This window comes from Balaenoptera borealis (assembly GCF_965194805.1).
Source record: "Balaenoptera borealis genome assembly, chromosome: 6".
In the NCBI taxonomy this organism is placed as follows: Eukaryota; Metazoa; Chordata; class Mammalia; order Artiodactyla; family Balaenopteridae; genus Balaenoptera; species Balaenoptera borealis.
Window position 1 is genome coordinate 99,625,352 of NC_138863.1, and position 16,080 is coordinate 99,641,431.

Consider the following 16,080-nt stretch of genomic DNA (forward strand, 5'->3'; position numbering starts at 1 on the left):
ATATCAAAAACATGCATGAGAAACCCAGAAGACGGTACACCGTGCGATCGGGAAAGGTTTCTAAAACGCACCTCATTTCTCATCTCCTTGTGCTCTGGTTCGCCATTCCAACCGAGTTAGTAGCAATCTCCCTCCATGGAGAATCAGCACCTTTAACCTCCTGTTCCGTACAGGTTGCAATCTGTCCTGAGGATGAAAGGGAAGAGGTGGAACCAATGATAGACTAGCTCTAGGTGTTGGGACAGGCACAGATCACTCTATTTTCCCATCAGGAAGAAGAATTAACCACAGGCTCAGCCTGCCGCCCGGAACCAGAATAGGGCTTGAAGCAATCCTGCGCTTTTGCGGCCAACTCCGAAGAAAGCGAGTTGAAAAATGGAGCTCAGGGGCACTGCAATTCACAGACCTGCAGAGTTAGAAATGATAACTCTCGTCCACAAATATATTGAGGGAAGGCAACGAAGAGGATTTGAAAGCAAGGCAGAATTGCAGGAAACAGATTTCAGGAGGTAGAGTCGAATCGCCTTTAAAGCACAGGAAAAGCGGCAAAACCTCGACCATGATGCCCTTGGCCAAAAAGGGCGTATACGTTTTTTCCTGAATATATTCAGGAAAAAATGCATACGCCCTTTTTGGCCAACCAAGCAACCTGGAAAGGCAAATCAGCGCTACAAAGAAGTCTCGCTTCCCATCGGTCAAAAGGGCCATGCTGAATAAAGTGTCAAAACCAGAAATGCAGGACAGGCCATGGAGAAACGGGAGCCTTGCTACGCTGATGGGCGGGATGTAAATTGCCAACAGCCACTCTGGAGAAGTGTACGGTGTGTCCTGAAACCTCTAAAAAACTCAGCTTAGAGAGCATAGGGCACTTCCACTCATGGGCATATAAATTGGGAAAACTAAAAATCAGCAAGACACAGGCACCCCAAAGTTTAGGGCTGCTCTGTTGACAAGAACCTCCACTTCGTTACACCTTAAATATCCCAGGAAAGAGAAAAATGGATAAGGAAGTTGTGGTCCTTATGTACAATGGCATATCACTCAGCCATGAAATTAACGTCATAAGGCTAGTAGCAGCATGATGAGAGGATTTAGGTACGACGATTCTAAGTGAAATAAGTCACACAGAAAAAGACACTTATCATAAGATATCACTTATAGAGGGAATGCAAAAACCACTACACTTGAACGGAATTACAAAACAGAACAGTGTCACACGTTTAGAAGACACACTATGGCTGCTTAACGAGAAAGGTGAGGTGGGTGATGCATAAAACAAGGGTTTCAAATTAGCTCAGATACCGTTCCATAAACCCAATATGTAATAGACAAGACCTACTCCTTGCTCAGTGAACTGGACTCAACACAGCCTGTTCACCGCCCAAGAATATATCTGACTAGTAAGAATCTTAAAACCAATGTATTGATATCCCTCTGTAAGTGAGTCAAGTGGGTGTAAAGCGGCATAAACACAGCAGTGAAAAGCAGCTAAACCCCATTATAAAAATCAATTACTTTTAAAAACCCGTGAAACAAAGACAGTGAAAGAGAGAGAAATTCTTACAAAATTCGTTCAGGGGCTGTGATGCCACCTGGATTGACCATCTCTAGACCCACAGCTGATTGAGACATAAGGGTGGACACTCTTGGGGCTGAGAGGTTTGGTGAGGTTGGGTGAGCAAACGCAGACCCTTTAAAGTAATACTGCGTGGTATCCATCCCATGGGTCCAAAATCTCCAGGTTCAAGGGCATCTTCCTACATCGAAAACATGCATGAGAAACCCAGAAGATGGTACACCGTGTGATCGGGAAAGGTTTCGAAAACGCACCTCATTTCTCATCTCCTTGTGCTCGGGTTGGCCATTACAGCCGCTTTACTAGCAATCTTCCTCCTTCGAGAATCAGCACCTTTAACCTCCTGTTCCGTACAGGTTGCAATTTGTCCTGAGGATGAACGGGAAGAGGGGGAACCAGTGAGAGACTAGCTCTAGGTGTTGGGACAGGCACAGGTCACTCTATTTTCCCATCAGGAAGAAGAATTAACCACAGGCTCAGCCTGCCGCCCGGAAGCAGAACAGGGCCTGAAGCAATACTGCGCTTTTGCGGCCAGCTCCCAAAAAAGCGAGTTGAAAAATCGAGCTCAGGGGCACTGCAATTCACAAACCTGCAGAGTTATAAATGATAACTCTCGTCCACAAATATATTGAGGGAAGGCAACGAGGAGGATTTGAAAGCAAGGCAGAATTGCAGGAAACAGATTTCAGGAGGTAGAGTCGAATCGCCTTTAAAGCACAGGAAAAGCGGCAAAACCTCGACCATGATGCCCTTGGCCAAAAAGGGCGTATGCGTTTTTTCCTGAATATATTCAGGAAAAAACGCAGACGCCCTTTTTGGCCAACCAAGCAACCTGGAAAGGCAAATCAGCGCTACAAAGAAGTCTCGCTTCCCATCGGTCAAAAGGGCCATGCTGAATAAAGTGTCAAAACCAGAAATGCAGGACAGGCCATGGAGAAACGGGAGCCTTGCTACGCTGATGGGCGGGATGTAAATTGCCAACAGCCACTCTGGAGAAGTGTACGGTGTTTCCTGAAACATCTAAAAAACTCAGCATAGAGAGCATAAGGCACTTCCACTCATGGGCGTATAAATTGGGAAAACTAAAAATCAGCAAGACACAGGCACCCCAAAGTTTAGGGCTGCTCTGTTGACAAGAACCTCCACTTCGTTACACCTTAAATATCCCAGGAAAGAGAAAAATGGATAAGGAAGTTGTGGTCCTTATGTACAATGGCATATCACTCAGCCATGAAATTAACGTCATAAGGCTAGTAGCAGCATGATGAGAGGATTTAGGTACGACGATTCTAAGTGAAATAAGTCACACAGAAAAAGACACTTATCATAAGATATCACTTATAGAGGGAATGCAAAAACCACTACACTTGAACGGAATTACAAAACAGAACAGCGTCACACGTTTAGAAGACACACTATGGCTGCTTAACGAGAAAGGTGAGGTGGGTGATGCATAAAACAAGGGTTTCAAATTAGCTCAGATACCGTTCCATAAACCCAATATGTAATAGACAAGACCTACTCCTTGCTCAGTGAACTGGACTCAACACCCCCTGTTCACCGCCCAAGAATATATCTGACTAGTAAGAATCTTAAAACCAATGTATTGATATCCCTCTGTAAGTGAGTCAAGTGGGTGTAAAGCGGCATAAACACAGCAGTGAAAAGCAGCTAAACCCCATTATAAAAATCAATTACTTTTAAAAACCCGTGAAACAAAGACAGTGAAAGAGAGAGAAATTCTTACAAAATTCGTTCAGGGGCTGTGATGCCACCTTTATTGACCATCTCTAGACCCACAGCTGATTGAGACATAAGGGTGGACACTCTTGGGGCTGAGAGGTTTGGTGAGGTTGGGTGAGCAAACGCAGACCCTTTAAAGTAATACTGCGTGGTATCCATCCCATGGGTCCAAAATCTCCAGGTTCAAGGGCATCTTCCTACATCGAAAACATGCATGAGAAACCCAGAAGATGGTACACCGTGTGATCGGGAAAGGTTTCGAAAACGCACCTCATTTCTCATCTCCTTGTGCTCGGGTTGGCCATTACAGCCGCTTTACTAGCAATCTTCCTCCTTCGAGAATCAGCACCTTTAACCTCCTGTTCCGTACAGGTTGCAATTTGTCCTGAGGATGAACGGGAAGAGGGGGAACCAGTGAGAGACTAGCTCTAGGTGTTGGGACAGGCACAGGTCACTCTATTTTCCCATCAGGAAGAAGAATTAACCACAGGCTCAGCCTGCCGCCCGGAAGCAGAACAGGGCCTGAAGCAATCCTGCGCTTTTGCGGCCAGCTCCCAAAAAAGCGAGTTGAAAAATCGAGCTCAGGGGCACTGCAATTCACAAACCTGCAGAGTTATAAATGATAACTCTCGTCCACAAATATATTGAGGGAAGGCAACGAGGAGGATTTGAAAGCAAGGCAGAATTGCAGGAAACAGATTTCAGGAGGTAGAGTCGAATCGCCTTTAAAGCACAGGAAAAGCGGCAAAACCTCGACCATGATGGCCTTGGCCAAAAAGGGCGTATGCGTTTTTTCCTGAATATATTCAGGAAAAAACGCATACGCCCTTTTTGGCCAACCAAGCAACCTGGAAAGGCAAATCAGCGCTACAAAGAAGTCTCGCTTCCCATCGGTCAAAAGGGCCATGCTGAATAAAGTGTCAAAACCAGAAATGCAGGACAGGCCATGGAGAAACGGGAGCCTTGCTACGCTGATGGGCGGGATGTAAATTGCCAACAGCCACTCTGGAGAAGTGTACGGTGTGTCCTGAAACCTCTAAAAAACTCAGCTTAGAGAGCATAGGGCACTTCCACTCATGGGCATATAAATTGGGAAAACTAAAAATCAGCAAGTCACAGGCACCCCAAAGTTTAGGGCTGCTCTGTTGACAAGAACCTCCACTTCGTTATACCTTAAATATCCCAGGAAAGAAAAAAATGGATAAAGAAGTTGTGGTCCTTATGTACAATGGAATATCACTCAGCCATGAAATCAACGTCATAAGGCTAGTAGCAGCATGATGAGTGGATTTAGGTACGACGATTCTAAGTGAAATAAGTCAACCAGAAAACGACACTTATCATAAGATATTACTTATAGAGGGAATGTAAAAACCGCTACACTTGAACTGAATTACAAAACAGAACAGAGACACACGTTTACAAAACACACTATGGCTGCTTAACGGGAAAGGTGAGGTCGGGTGAGGCAGAAAACAAGGGTTTCAAATTAGCTCAGATACCGTTCAATAAACCCAATATGTAATAGACAAGACCTACTCCTTGCTCAGTGAAGTGGACTAAACACCCCCTGTTCACCGCCCAAGAATATATCTGACTAGTAAGAATCTTAAAACCAATGTATTGATATCCCTCTGTAAGTGAGTCAAGTGGGTGTAAAGCGGCATAAACACAGCAGTGAAAAGCAGCTAAACCCCATTATAAAAATCAATTACTTTTAAAAACCCGTGAAACAAAGACAGTGAAAGAGAGAGAAATTCTTACAAAATTCGTTCAGGGGCTGTGATGCCACCTGGATTGACCATCTCTAGACCCACAGCTGATTGAGACATAAGGGTGGACACTCTTGGGGCTGAGAGGTTTGGTGAGGTTGGGTGAGCAAACGCAGACCCTTTAAAGTAATACTGCGTGGTATCCATCCCATGGGTCCAAAATCTCCAGGTTCAAGGGCATCTTCCTACATCGAAAACATGCATGAGAAACCCAGAAGATGGTACACCGTGTGATCGGGAAAGGTTTCTAAAACGCACCTCATTTCTCATCTCCTTGTGCTCGGGTTGGCCATTACAGCCGCTTTACTAGCAATCTCCCTCCTTCGAGAATCAGCACCTTTAACCTCCTGTTCCGTACAGGTTGCAATTTGTCCTGAGGATGAACGGGAAGAGGGGGAACCAGTGAGAGACTAGCTCTAGGTGTTGGGACAGGCACAGGTCACTCTATTTTCCCATCAGGAAGAAGAATTAACCACAGGCTCAGCCTGCCGCACGGAAGCAGAACAGGGCCTGAAGCAATCCTGTGCTTTTGCCGCCAGCTCCCAAAAAAGCGAGTTGAAAAATCGAGCTCAGGGGCACTGCAATTCACAAACATGCAGAGTTATAAATGATAACTCTCGTCCACAAATATATTGAGGGAAGGCAACGCAGAGGATTTGAAAGCAAGGCAGAATTGCAGGAAAGAGATTTCAGGAGGTACAGTTGAATCGCCTTTAAAGCTCGGGAAAAGCGGCAAAACCTCGACAATGATGCCCTTGGCCAAAAAGGGCGTTTGCGTTTTTTCCTGAATATATTCAGGAAAAAACGCAAACGCCCTTTTTGGCCAACCAAGCAACCTGGAAAGGCAAATCAGCGCTACAAAGAAGTCTCGCTTCCCATCGGTCAAAAGGGCCATGCTGAATAAAGTGTCAAAACCAGAAATGCAGGACAGGCCATGGAGAAATGGGAGCCTTACTACGCTGATGGGCGGGATGTAAATTGCCAACAGCCACTCTGGAGAAGTGTACGGTGTTTCCTGAAACATCTAAAGAACTCAGCATAGAGAGCATAAGGCACTTCCACTCATGGGCGTATAAATTGGGAAAACTAAAAATCAGCAAGACACAGGCACCCCAAAGTTTAGGGCTGCTCTGTTGACAAGAACCTCCACTTCGTTACACCTTAAATATCCCAGGAAAGAGAAAAATGGATAAGGAAGTTGTGGTCCTTATGTACAATGGCATATCACTCAGCCATGAAATCAACGTCATAAGGCTAGTAGCAGCATGATGAGTGGATTTAGGTACGACGATTCTAAGTGAAATAAGTCAACCAGAAAACAACACTTATCATAAGATATGACTTATAGAGGGAATGTAAAAACCGCTACACTTGAACTGAATTACAAAACAGAACAGAGACACACGTTTACAAAACACACTATGGCTGCTTGACGGGAAAGGTGAGGTCGGGTGAGGTAGAAAACAGGGGTTTCAAATTAGCTCAGATACCGTTCCATAAACCCAATATGTAATAGACAAGACCTACTCCTTGCTCAGTGAACTGGACTCAACACCCCCTATTCACCGCCCAAGAATATATCTGACTAGGAACAATCTTCAAAGCTATGTATTGATATCCCTCTGTAAATGAGTCAAGTGGGTGTAAAGCAGCATAAACCCAGCAGTGAAAAGCAGCTAAACCCCATTATAAAAATCAATTACTTTTAAAATCCCATGAAACAAAGACAGTGAAAGGGAGAGAAATTCTTACAAAATTCGTTCAGGGGCTGTGATGCCACCTGGATTGACCATATCTAGACCCACAGCTGATTGAGACATAAGGGTGGACACTCTTGGGGCTGAGAGGTTTGGTGAGGTTGGGTGAGCAAACACAGACCCTTTAAAGTAATACTGTGTGGTACCCATCTCATGGGTCCCAAATCTCCAGGTTCAAGGGCATCTTCCTACATCGAAAACATGCATGAGAAACCCAGAAGATGGTACACCGTGTGATCGGGAAAGGTTTCGAAAACGCACCTCATTTCTCATCTCCTTGTGCTCGGGTTCGCCATTCCAGCCGCGTTAGTAGCAATCTCCCTCCGTGGAGAATCAGCACCTTTAACCTCCTGTTCCGTACAGGTTGCAATTTGTCCTGAGGATGAACGGGAAGAGGGGGAACCAATGAGAGACTAGGTCTAGGTGTTGGGACAAGCACAGGTCACTCTATTTTCCAATCAGGAAGAAGAATTAACCACAGGCTCAGCCTGCCGCCCGGAACCAGAATAGGGCCTGTAGCAATCCTACGCTTTTGTGGCCAGCTCCCAAGAAAACGAGTTGAAAAATGGAGTTCAGGGGCACTGCAATTCACAAACCTGCAGAGTTAGAAATGATAACTCTCGTCCACAAATATATTGAGGAAAGGCAACGAAGAGGATTTGAAAGCAAGGCAGAATTACAGGAAACAGATTTCAGGAGGTAGATTCGAATCGCCTTTAAAACACAGGAAAAGCGGCAAAACCTCGACCATGATGCCCTTGGCCAAAAAGGGCGTCTGCGTTTTTTCCTGAATATATTCAGGAAAAAACGCAGACGCCCTTTTTGGCCAACCAAGCAACCTGGAAAGGCAAATCAGCGCTACAAAGAAGTCTCGCTTCCCATCGGTCAAAAGGTCCATGCTGAATAAAGTGTCAAAACCAGAAATGCAGGACAGGCCATGGAGAAACAGGAGCGTTGCTACGCTGATTGGCGTGATGTAAATTGCCAACAGCCACTCTGGAGAAGTGTACGGTGTGTCCTGAAACCTCTAAAAAACTCAGCTTAGAGAGCATAGGGCACTTCCACTCATGGGCGTATAAATTGGGAAAACTAAAAATCAGCAAGACACAGGCACCCCAAAGTTTAGGGCTGCTCTGTTGACAAGAACCTCCACTTCGTTACACCTTAAATATCCCAGGAAAGAGAAAAATGGATAAAGAAGTTGTGGTCCTTATGTACAATGGAATATCACTCAGCCATGAAATCAACGTCATAAGGCTAGTAGCAGCATGATGAGTGGATTTAGGTACGACGATTCTAAGTGAAATAAGTCAACCAGAAAACGACACTTATCATAAGATATCACTTATAGAGGGAATGTAAAAACCGCTACACTTTAACTGAATTACAAAACAGAACAGAGACACACGTTTACAAAACACACTATGACTGCTTAACGGGAAAGGTGAGGTCGGGTGAGGCAGAAAACAAGGGTTTCAAATTAGCTCAGATACCGTTCCATAAACCCAATATGTAATAGACAAGACCTACTCCTTGCTCAGTGAAGTGGACTCAACGCCCCCTGTTCACCGCCCAAGAATATATCAGACTAGTAAGACTCTTAAAACCAATGTATTGATATCTCTCTGTAAGTGAGTCAAGTGGGTGTAAAGCGGCATAAACACAGCAGTGAAAAGCAGCTAAACCCCATTATAAAAATCAATTACTTTTAAAAACCCGTGAAACAAAGACAGTGAAAGAGAGAGAAATTCATACAGAATTCGTTCAGGGGCTGTGATGACACCTTTATTGACCATCTCTAGACCCACAGCTGATTGAGACATAAGGGTGGACACTCGTGGGGCTGAGAGATTTGGTGAGGTTGGGTGAGCAAACGCAGACCCTTTAAAGTAATACTGCGTGGTACCCATCCCATGGGTCCCAAATCTCCAAGTTCAAGGGCATCTTCCTATATCAAAAACATGCATGAGAAACCCAGAAGACGGTACACCGTGCGATCGGGAAAGGTTTCTAAAACGCACCTCATTTCTCATCTCCTTGTGCTCTGGTTCGCCATTCCAACCGAGTTAGTAGCAATCTCCCTCCATGGAGAATCAGCACCTTTAACCTCCTGTTCCGTACAGGTTGCAATCTGTCCTGAGGATGAAAGGGAAGAGGTGGAACCAATGATAGACTAGCTCTAGGTGTTGGGACAGGCACAGATCACTCTATTTTCCCATCAGGAAGAAGAATTAACCACAGGCTCAGCCTGCCGCCCGGAACCAGAATAGGGCTTGAAGCAATCCTGCGCTTTTGCGGCCAACTCCGAAGAAAGCGAGTTGAAAAATGGAGCTCAGGGGCACTGCAATTCACAGACCTGCAGAGTTAGAAATGATAACTCTCGTCCACAAATATATTGAGGGAAGGCAACGAAGAGGATTTGAAAGCAAGGCAGAATTGCAGGAAACAGATTTCAGGAGGTAGAGTCGAATCGCCTTTAAAGCACAGGAAAAGCGGCAAAACCTCGACCATGATGCCCTTGGCCAAAAAGGGCGTATACGTTTTTTCCTGAATATATTCAGGAAAAAATGCATACGCCCTTTTTGGCCAACCAAGCAACCTGGAAAGGCAAATCAGCGCTACAAAGAAGTCTCGCTTCCCATCGGTCAAAAGGGCCATGCTGAATAAAGTGTCAAAACCAGAAATGCAGGACAGGCCATGGAGAAACGGGAGCCTTGCTACGCTGATGGGCGGGATGTAAATTGCCAACAGCCACTCTGGAGAAGTGTACGGTGTGTCCTGAAACCTCTAAAAAACTCAGCTTAGAGAGCATAGGGCACTTCCACTCATGGGCATATAAATTGGGAAAACTAAAAATCAGCAAGACACAGGCACCCCAAAGTTTAGGGCTGCTCTGTTGACAAGAACCTCCACTTCGTTACACCTTAAATATCCCAGGAAAGAGAAAAATGGATAAGGAAGTTGTGGTCCTTATGTACAATGGCATATCACTCAGCCATGAAATTAACGTCATAAGGCTAGTAGCAGCATGATGAGAGGATTTAGGTACGACGATTCTAAGTGAAATAAGTCACACAGAAAAAGACACTTATCATAAGATATCACTTATAGAGGGAATGCAAAAACCACTACACTTGAACGGAATTACAAAACAGAACAGTGTCACACGTTTAGAAGACACACTATGGCTGCTTAACGAGAAAGGTGAGGTGGGTGATGCATAAAACAAGGGTTTCAAATTAGCTCAGATACCGTTCCATAAACCCAATATGTAATAGACAAGACCTACTCCTTGCTCAGTGAACTGGACTCAACACAGCCTGTTCACCGCCCAAGAATATATCTGACTAGTAAGAATCTTAAAACCAATGTATTGATATCCCTCTGTAAGTGAGTCAAGTGGGTGTAAAGCGGCATAAACACAGCAGTGAAAAGCAGCTAAACCCCATTATAAAAATCAATTACTTTTAAAAACCCGTGAAACAAAGACAGTGAAAGAGAGAGAAATTCTTACAAAATTCGTTCAGGGGCTGTGATGCCACCTGGATTGACCATCTCTAGACCCACAGCTGATTGAGACATAAGGGTGGACACTCTTGGGGCTGAGAGGTTTGGTGAGGTTGGGTGAGCAAACGCAGACCCTTTAAAGTAATACTGCGTGGTATCCATCCCATGGGTCCAAAATCTCCAGGTTCAAGGGCATCTTCCTACATCGAAAACATGCATGAGAAACCCAGAAGATGGTACACCGTGTGATCGGGAAAGGTTTCGAAAACGCACCTCATTTCTCATCTCCTTGTGCTCGGGTTGGCCATTACAGCCGCTTTACTAGCAATCTTCCTCCTTCGAGAATCAGCACCTTTAACCTCCTGTTCCGTACAGGTTGCAATTTGTCCTGAGGATGAACGGGAAGAGGGGGAACCAGTGAGAGACTAGCTCTAGGTGTTGGGACAGGCACAGGTCACTCTATTTTCCCATCAGGAAGAAGAATTAACCACAGGCTCAGCCTGCCGCCCGGAAGCAGAACAGGGCCTGAAGCAATACTGCGCTTTTGCGGCCAGCTCCCAAAAAAGCGAGTTGAAAAATCGAGCTCAGGGGCACTGCAATTCACAAACCTGCAGAGTTATAAATGATAACTCTCGTCCACAAATATATTGAGGGAAGGCAACGAGGAGGATTTGAAAGCAAGGCAGAATTGCAGGAAACAGATTTCAGGAGGTAGAGTCGAATCGCCTTTAAAGCACAGGAAAAGCGGCAAAACCTCGACCATGATGCCCTTGGCCAAAAAGGGCGTATGCGTTTTTTCCTGAATATATTCAGGAAAAAACGCAGACGCCCTTTTTGGCCAACCAAGCAACCTGGAAAGGCAAATCAGCGCTACAAAGAAGTCTCGCTTCCCATCGGTCAAAAGGGCCATGCTGAATAAAGTGTCAAAACCAGAAATGCAGGACAGGCCATGGAGAAACGGGAGCCTTGCTACGCTGATGGGCGGGATGTAAATTGCCAACAGCCACTCTGGAGAAGTGTACGGTGTGTCCTGAAACCTCTAAAAAACTCAGCTTAGAGAGCATAGGGCACTTCCACTCATGGGCATATAAATTGGGAAAACTAAAAATCAGCAAGACACAGGCACCCCAAAGTTTAGGGCTGCTCTGTTGACAAGAACCTCCACTTCGTTACACCTTAAATATCCCAGGAAAGAAAAAAATGGATAAAGAAGTTGTGGTCCTTATGTACAATGGAATATCACTCAGCCATGAAATCAACGTCATAAGGTTAGTAGCAGCATGATGAGTGGATTTAGGTACGACGATTCTAAGTGAAATAAGTCAACCAGAAAACGACACTTATCATAAGATATTACTTATAGAGGGAATGTAAAAACCGCTACACTTGAACTGAATTACAAAACAGAACAGAGACACACGTTTACAAAACACACTATGGCTGCTTAACGGGAAAGGTGAGGTCGGGTGAGGCAGAAAACAAGGGTTTCAAATTAGCTCAGATACCGTTCAATAAACCCAATATGTAATAGACAAGACCTACCCCTTGCTCAGTGAACTGGACTCGACACCCCCTATTCACCGCCCAAGAATATATCTGACTAGGAAGAATCTTCAAAGCTATGTATTGATATCTCTCTGTAAGTGAGTCAAGTGGGTGTAAAGCGGCATAAACACAGCAGTGAAAAGCAGCTAAACCCCATTATAAAAATCAATTACTTTTAAAAACCCGTGAAACAAAGACAGTGAAAGAGAGAGAAATTCTTACAAAATTCGTTCAGGGGCTGTGATGCCACCTTTATTGACCATCTCTAGACCCACAGCTGATTGAGACATAAGGGTGGACACTCTTGGGGCTGAGAGGTTTGGTGAGGTTGGGTGAGCAAACGCAGACCCTTTAAAGTAATACTGCGTGGTATCCATCCCATGGGTCCAAAATCTCCAGGTTCAAGGGCATCTTCCTACATCGAAAACATGCATGAGAAACCCAGAAGATGGTACACCGTGTGATCGGGAAAGGTTTCGAAAACGCACCTCATTTCTCATCTCCTTGTGCTCGGGTTGGCCATTACAGCCGCTTTACTAGCAATCTCCCTCCTTCGAGAATCAGCACCTTTAACCTCCTGTTCCGTACAGGTTGCAGTTTGTCCTGAGGATGAACGGGAAGAGGGGGAACCAGTGAGAGACTAGCTCTAGGTGTTGGGACAGGCACAGGTCACTCTATTTTCCCATCAGGAAGAAGAATTAACCACAGGCTCAGCCTGCCGCCCGGAAGCAGAACAGGGCCTGAAGCAATCCTGCGCTTTTGCGGCCAGCTCCCAAAAAAGCGAGTTGAAAAATCGAGCTCAGGGGCACTGCAATTCACAAACCTACAGAGTTAGAAATGATAACTCTCGTCCACAAATATATTGAGGGAAGGCAACGAGGAGGATTTGAAAGCAAGGGAGAATTGCAGGAAACAGATTTCAGGAGGTAGAGTCGAATCGCCTTTAAAGCACAGGAAAAGCGGCAAAACCTCGACCATGATGCCCTTGGCCAAAAAGGGCGTATGCGTTTTTTCCTGAATATATTCAGGAAAAAACGCATACGCCCTTTTTGGCCAACCAAGCAACCTGGAAAGGCAAATCAGCGCTACAAAGAAGTCTCGCTTCCCATCGGTCAAAAGGGCCATGCTGAATAAAGTGTCAAAACCAGAAATGCAGGACAGGCCATGGAGAAACGGGAGCCTTACTACGCTGATGGGCGGGATGTAAATTGCCAACAGCCACTCTGGAGAAGTGTACGGTGTTTCCTGAAACATCTAAAGAACTAAGCATAGAGAGCATAAGGCACTTCCACTCATGGGCGTATAAATTGGGAAAACTAAAAATCAGCAAGACACAGGCACCCCAAAGTTTAGGGCTGCTCTGTTGACAAGAACCTCCACTTCGTTACACCTTAAATATCCCAGGAAAGAGAAAAATGGATAAGGAAGTTGTGGTCCTTATGTACAATGGCATATCACTCAGCCATGAAATCAACGTCATAAGGCTAGTAGCAGCATGATGAGTGGATTTAGGTACGACGATTCTAAGTGAAATAAGTCAACCAGAAAACAACACTTATCATAAGATATGACTTATAGAGGGAATGTAAAAACCGCTACACTTGAACTGAATTACAAAACAGAACAGAGACACACGTTTACAAAACACACTATGGCTGCTTGACGGGAAAGGTGAGGTCGGGTGAGGTAGAAAACAGGGGTTTCAAATTAGCTCAGATACCGTTCCATAAACCCAATATGTAATAGACAAGACCTACTCCTTGCTCAGTGAACTGGACTCAACACCCCCTATTCACCGCCCAAGAATATATCTGACTAGGAACAATCTTCAAAGCTATGTATTGATATCCCTCTGTAAATGAGTCAAGTGGGTGTAAAGCAGCATAAACCCAGCAGTGAAAAGCAGCTAAACCCCATTATAAAAATCAATTACTTTTAAAATCCCATGAAACAAAGACAGTAAAAGGGAGAGAAATTCTTACAAAATTCGTTCAGGGGCTGTGATGCCACCTGGATTGACCATATCTAGACCCACAGCTGATTGAGACATAAGGGTGGACACTCTTGGGGCTGAGAGGTTTGGTGAGGTTGGGTGAGCAAACACAGACCCTTTAAAGTAATACTGTGTGGTACCCATCTCATGGGTCCCAAATCTCCAGGTTCAAGGGCATCTTCCTACATCGAAAACATGCATGAGAAACCCAGAAGATGGTACACCGTGTGATCGGGAAAGGTTTCTAAAACACACCTCATTTCTCATCTCCTTGTGCTCGGGTTCGCCATTCCAGCCGCGTTAGTAGCAATCTCCCTCCGTGGAGAATCAGCACCTTTAACCTCCTGTTCCGTACAGGTTGCAATTTGTCCTGAGGATGAACGGGAAGAGGGGGAACCAATGAGAGACTAGGTCTAGGTGTTGGGACAAGCACAGGTCACTCTATTTTCCAATCAGGAAGAAGAATTAACCACAGGCTCAGCCTGCCGCCCGGAACCAGAATAGGGCCTGTAGCAATCCTACGCTTTTGTGGCCAGCTCCCAAGAAAACGAGTTGAAAAATGGAGCTCAGGGGCACTGCAATTCACAGACCTGCAGAGTTAGAAATGATAACTCTCGTCCACAAATATATTGAGGGAAGGCAACGAAGAGGATTTGAAAGCAAGGCAGAATTGCAGGAAACAGATTTCAGGAGGTAGATTCGAATCGCCTTTAAAGCACAGGAAAAGCGGCAAAACCTCGACCATGATGCCCTTGGCCAAAAAGGGCGTATACGTTTTTTCCTGAATATATTTAGGAAAAAACGCATACGCCCTTTTTGGCCAACCAAGCAACCTGGAAAGGCAAATCAGCGCTACAAAGAAGTCTCGCTTCCCATCGGTCAAAAGGGCCATGCTGAATAAAGTGTCAAAACCAGAAATGCAGGACAGGCCATGGAGAAACGGGAGCCTTGCTACGCTGATGGGCGGGATGTAAATTGCCAACAGCCACTCTGGAGAAGTGTACGGTGTGTCCTGAAACCTCTAAAAAACTCAGCTTAGAGAGCATAGGGCACTTCCACTCATGGGCGTATAAATTGGGAAAACTAAAAATCAGCAAGACACAGGCACCCCAAAGTTTAGGGCTGCTCTGTTGACAAGAACCTCCACTTCGTTACACCTTAAATATCCCAGGAAAGAGAAAAATGGATAAGGAAGTTGTGGTCCTTATGTACAATGGCATATCACTCAGCCATGAAATTAACGTCATAAGGCTAGTAGCAGCATGATGAGAGGATTTAGGTACGACGATTCTAAGTGAAATAAGTCACACAGAAAAAGACACTTATCATAAGATATCACTTATAGAGGGAATGCAAAAACCACTACACTTGAACGGAATTACAAAACAGAACAGCGTCACACGTTTAGAAGACACACTATGGCTGCTTAACGAGAAAGGTGAGGTGGGTGATGCATAAAACAAGGGTTTCAAATTAGCTCAGATACCGTTCCATAAACCCAATATGTAATAGACAAGACCTACTCCTTGCTCAGTGAACTGGACTCAACACCCCCTGTTCACCGCCCAAGAATATATCTGACTAGTAAGAATCTTAAAACCAATGTATTGATATCCCTCTGTAAGTGAGTCAAGTGGGTGTAAAGCGGCATAAACACAGCAGTGAAAAGCAGCTAAACCCCATTATAAAAATCAATTACTTTTAAAAACCCGTGAAACAAAGACAGTGAAAGAGAGAGAAATTCTTACAAAATTCGTTCAGGGGCTGTGATGCCACCTGGATTGACCATCTCTAGACCCACAGCTGATTGAGACATAAGGGTGGACACTCTTGGGGCTGAGAGGTTTGGTGAGGTTGGGTGAGCAAACGCAGACCCTTTAAAGTAATACTGCGTGGTATCCATCCCATGGGTCCAAAATCTCCAGGTTCAAGGGCATCTTCCTACATCGAAAACATGCATGAGAAACCCAGAAGATGGTACACCGTGTGATCGGGAAAGGTTTCGAAAACGCACCTCATTTCTCATCTCCTTGTGCTCGGGTTGGCCATTACAGCCGCTTTACTAGCAATCTTCCTCCTTCGAGAATCAGCACCTTTAACCTCCTGTTCCGTACAGGTTGCAATTTGTCCTGAGGATGAACGGGAAGAGGGGGAACCAGTGAGAGACTAGCTCTAGGTGTTGGGACA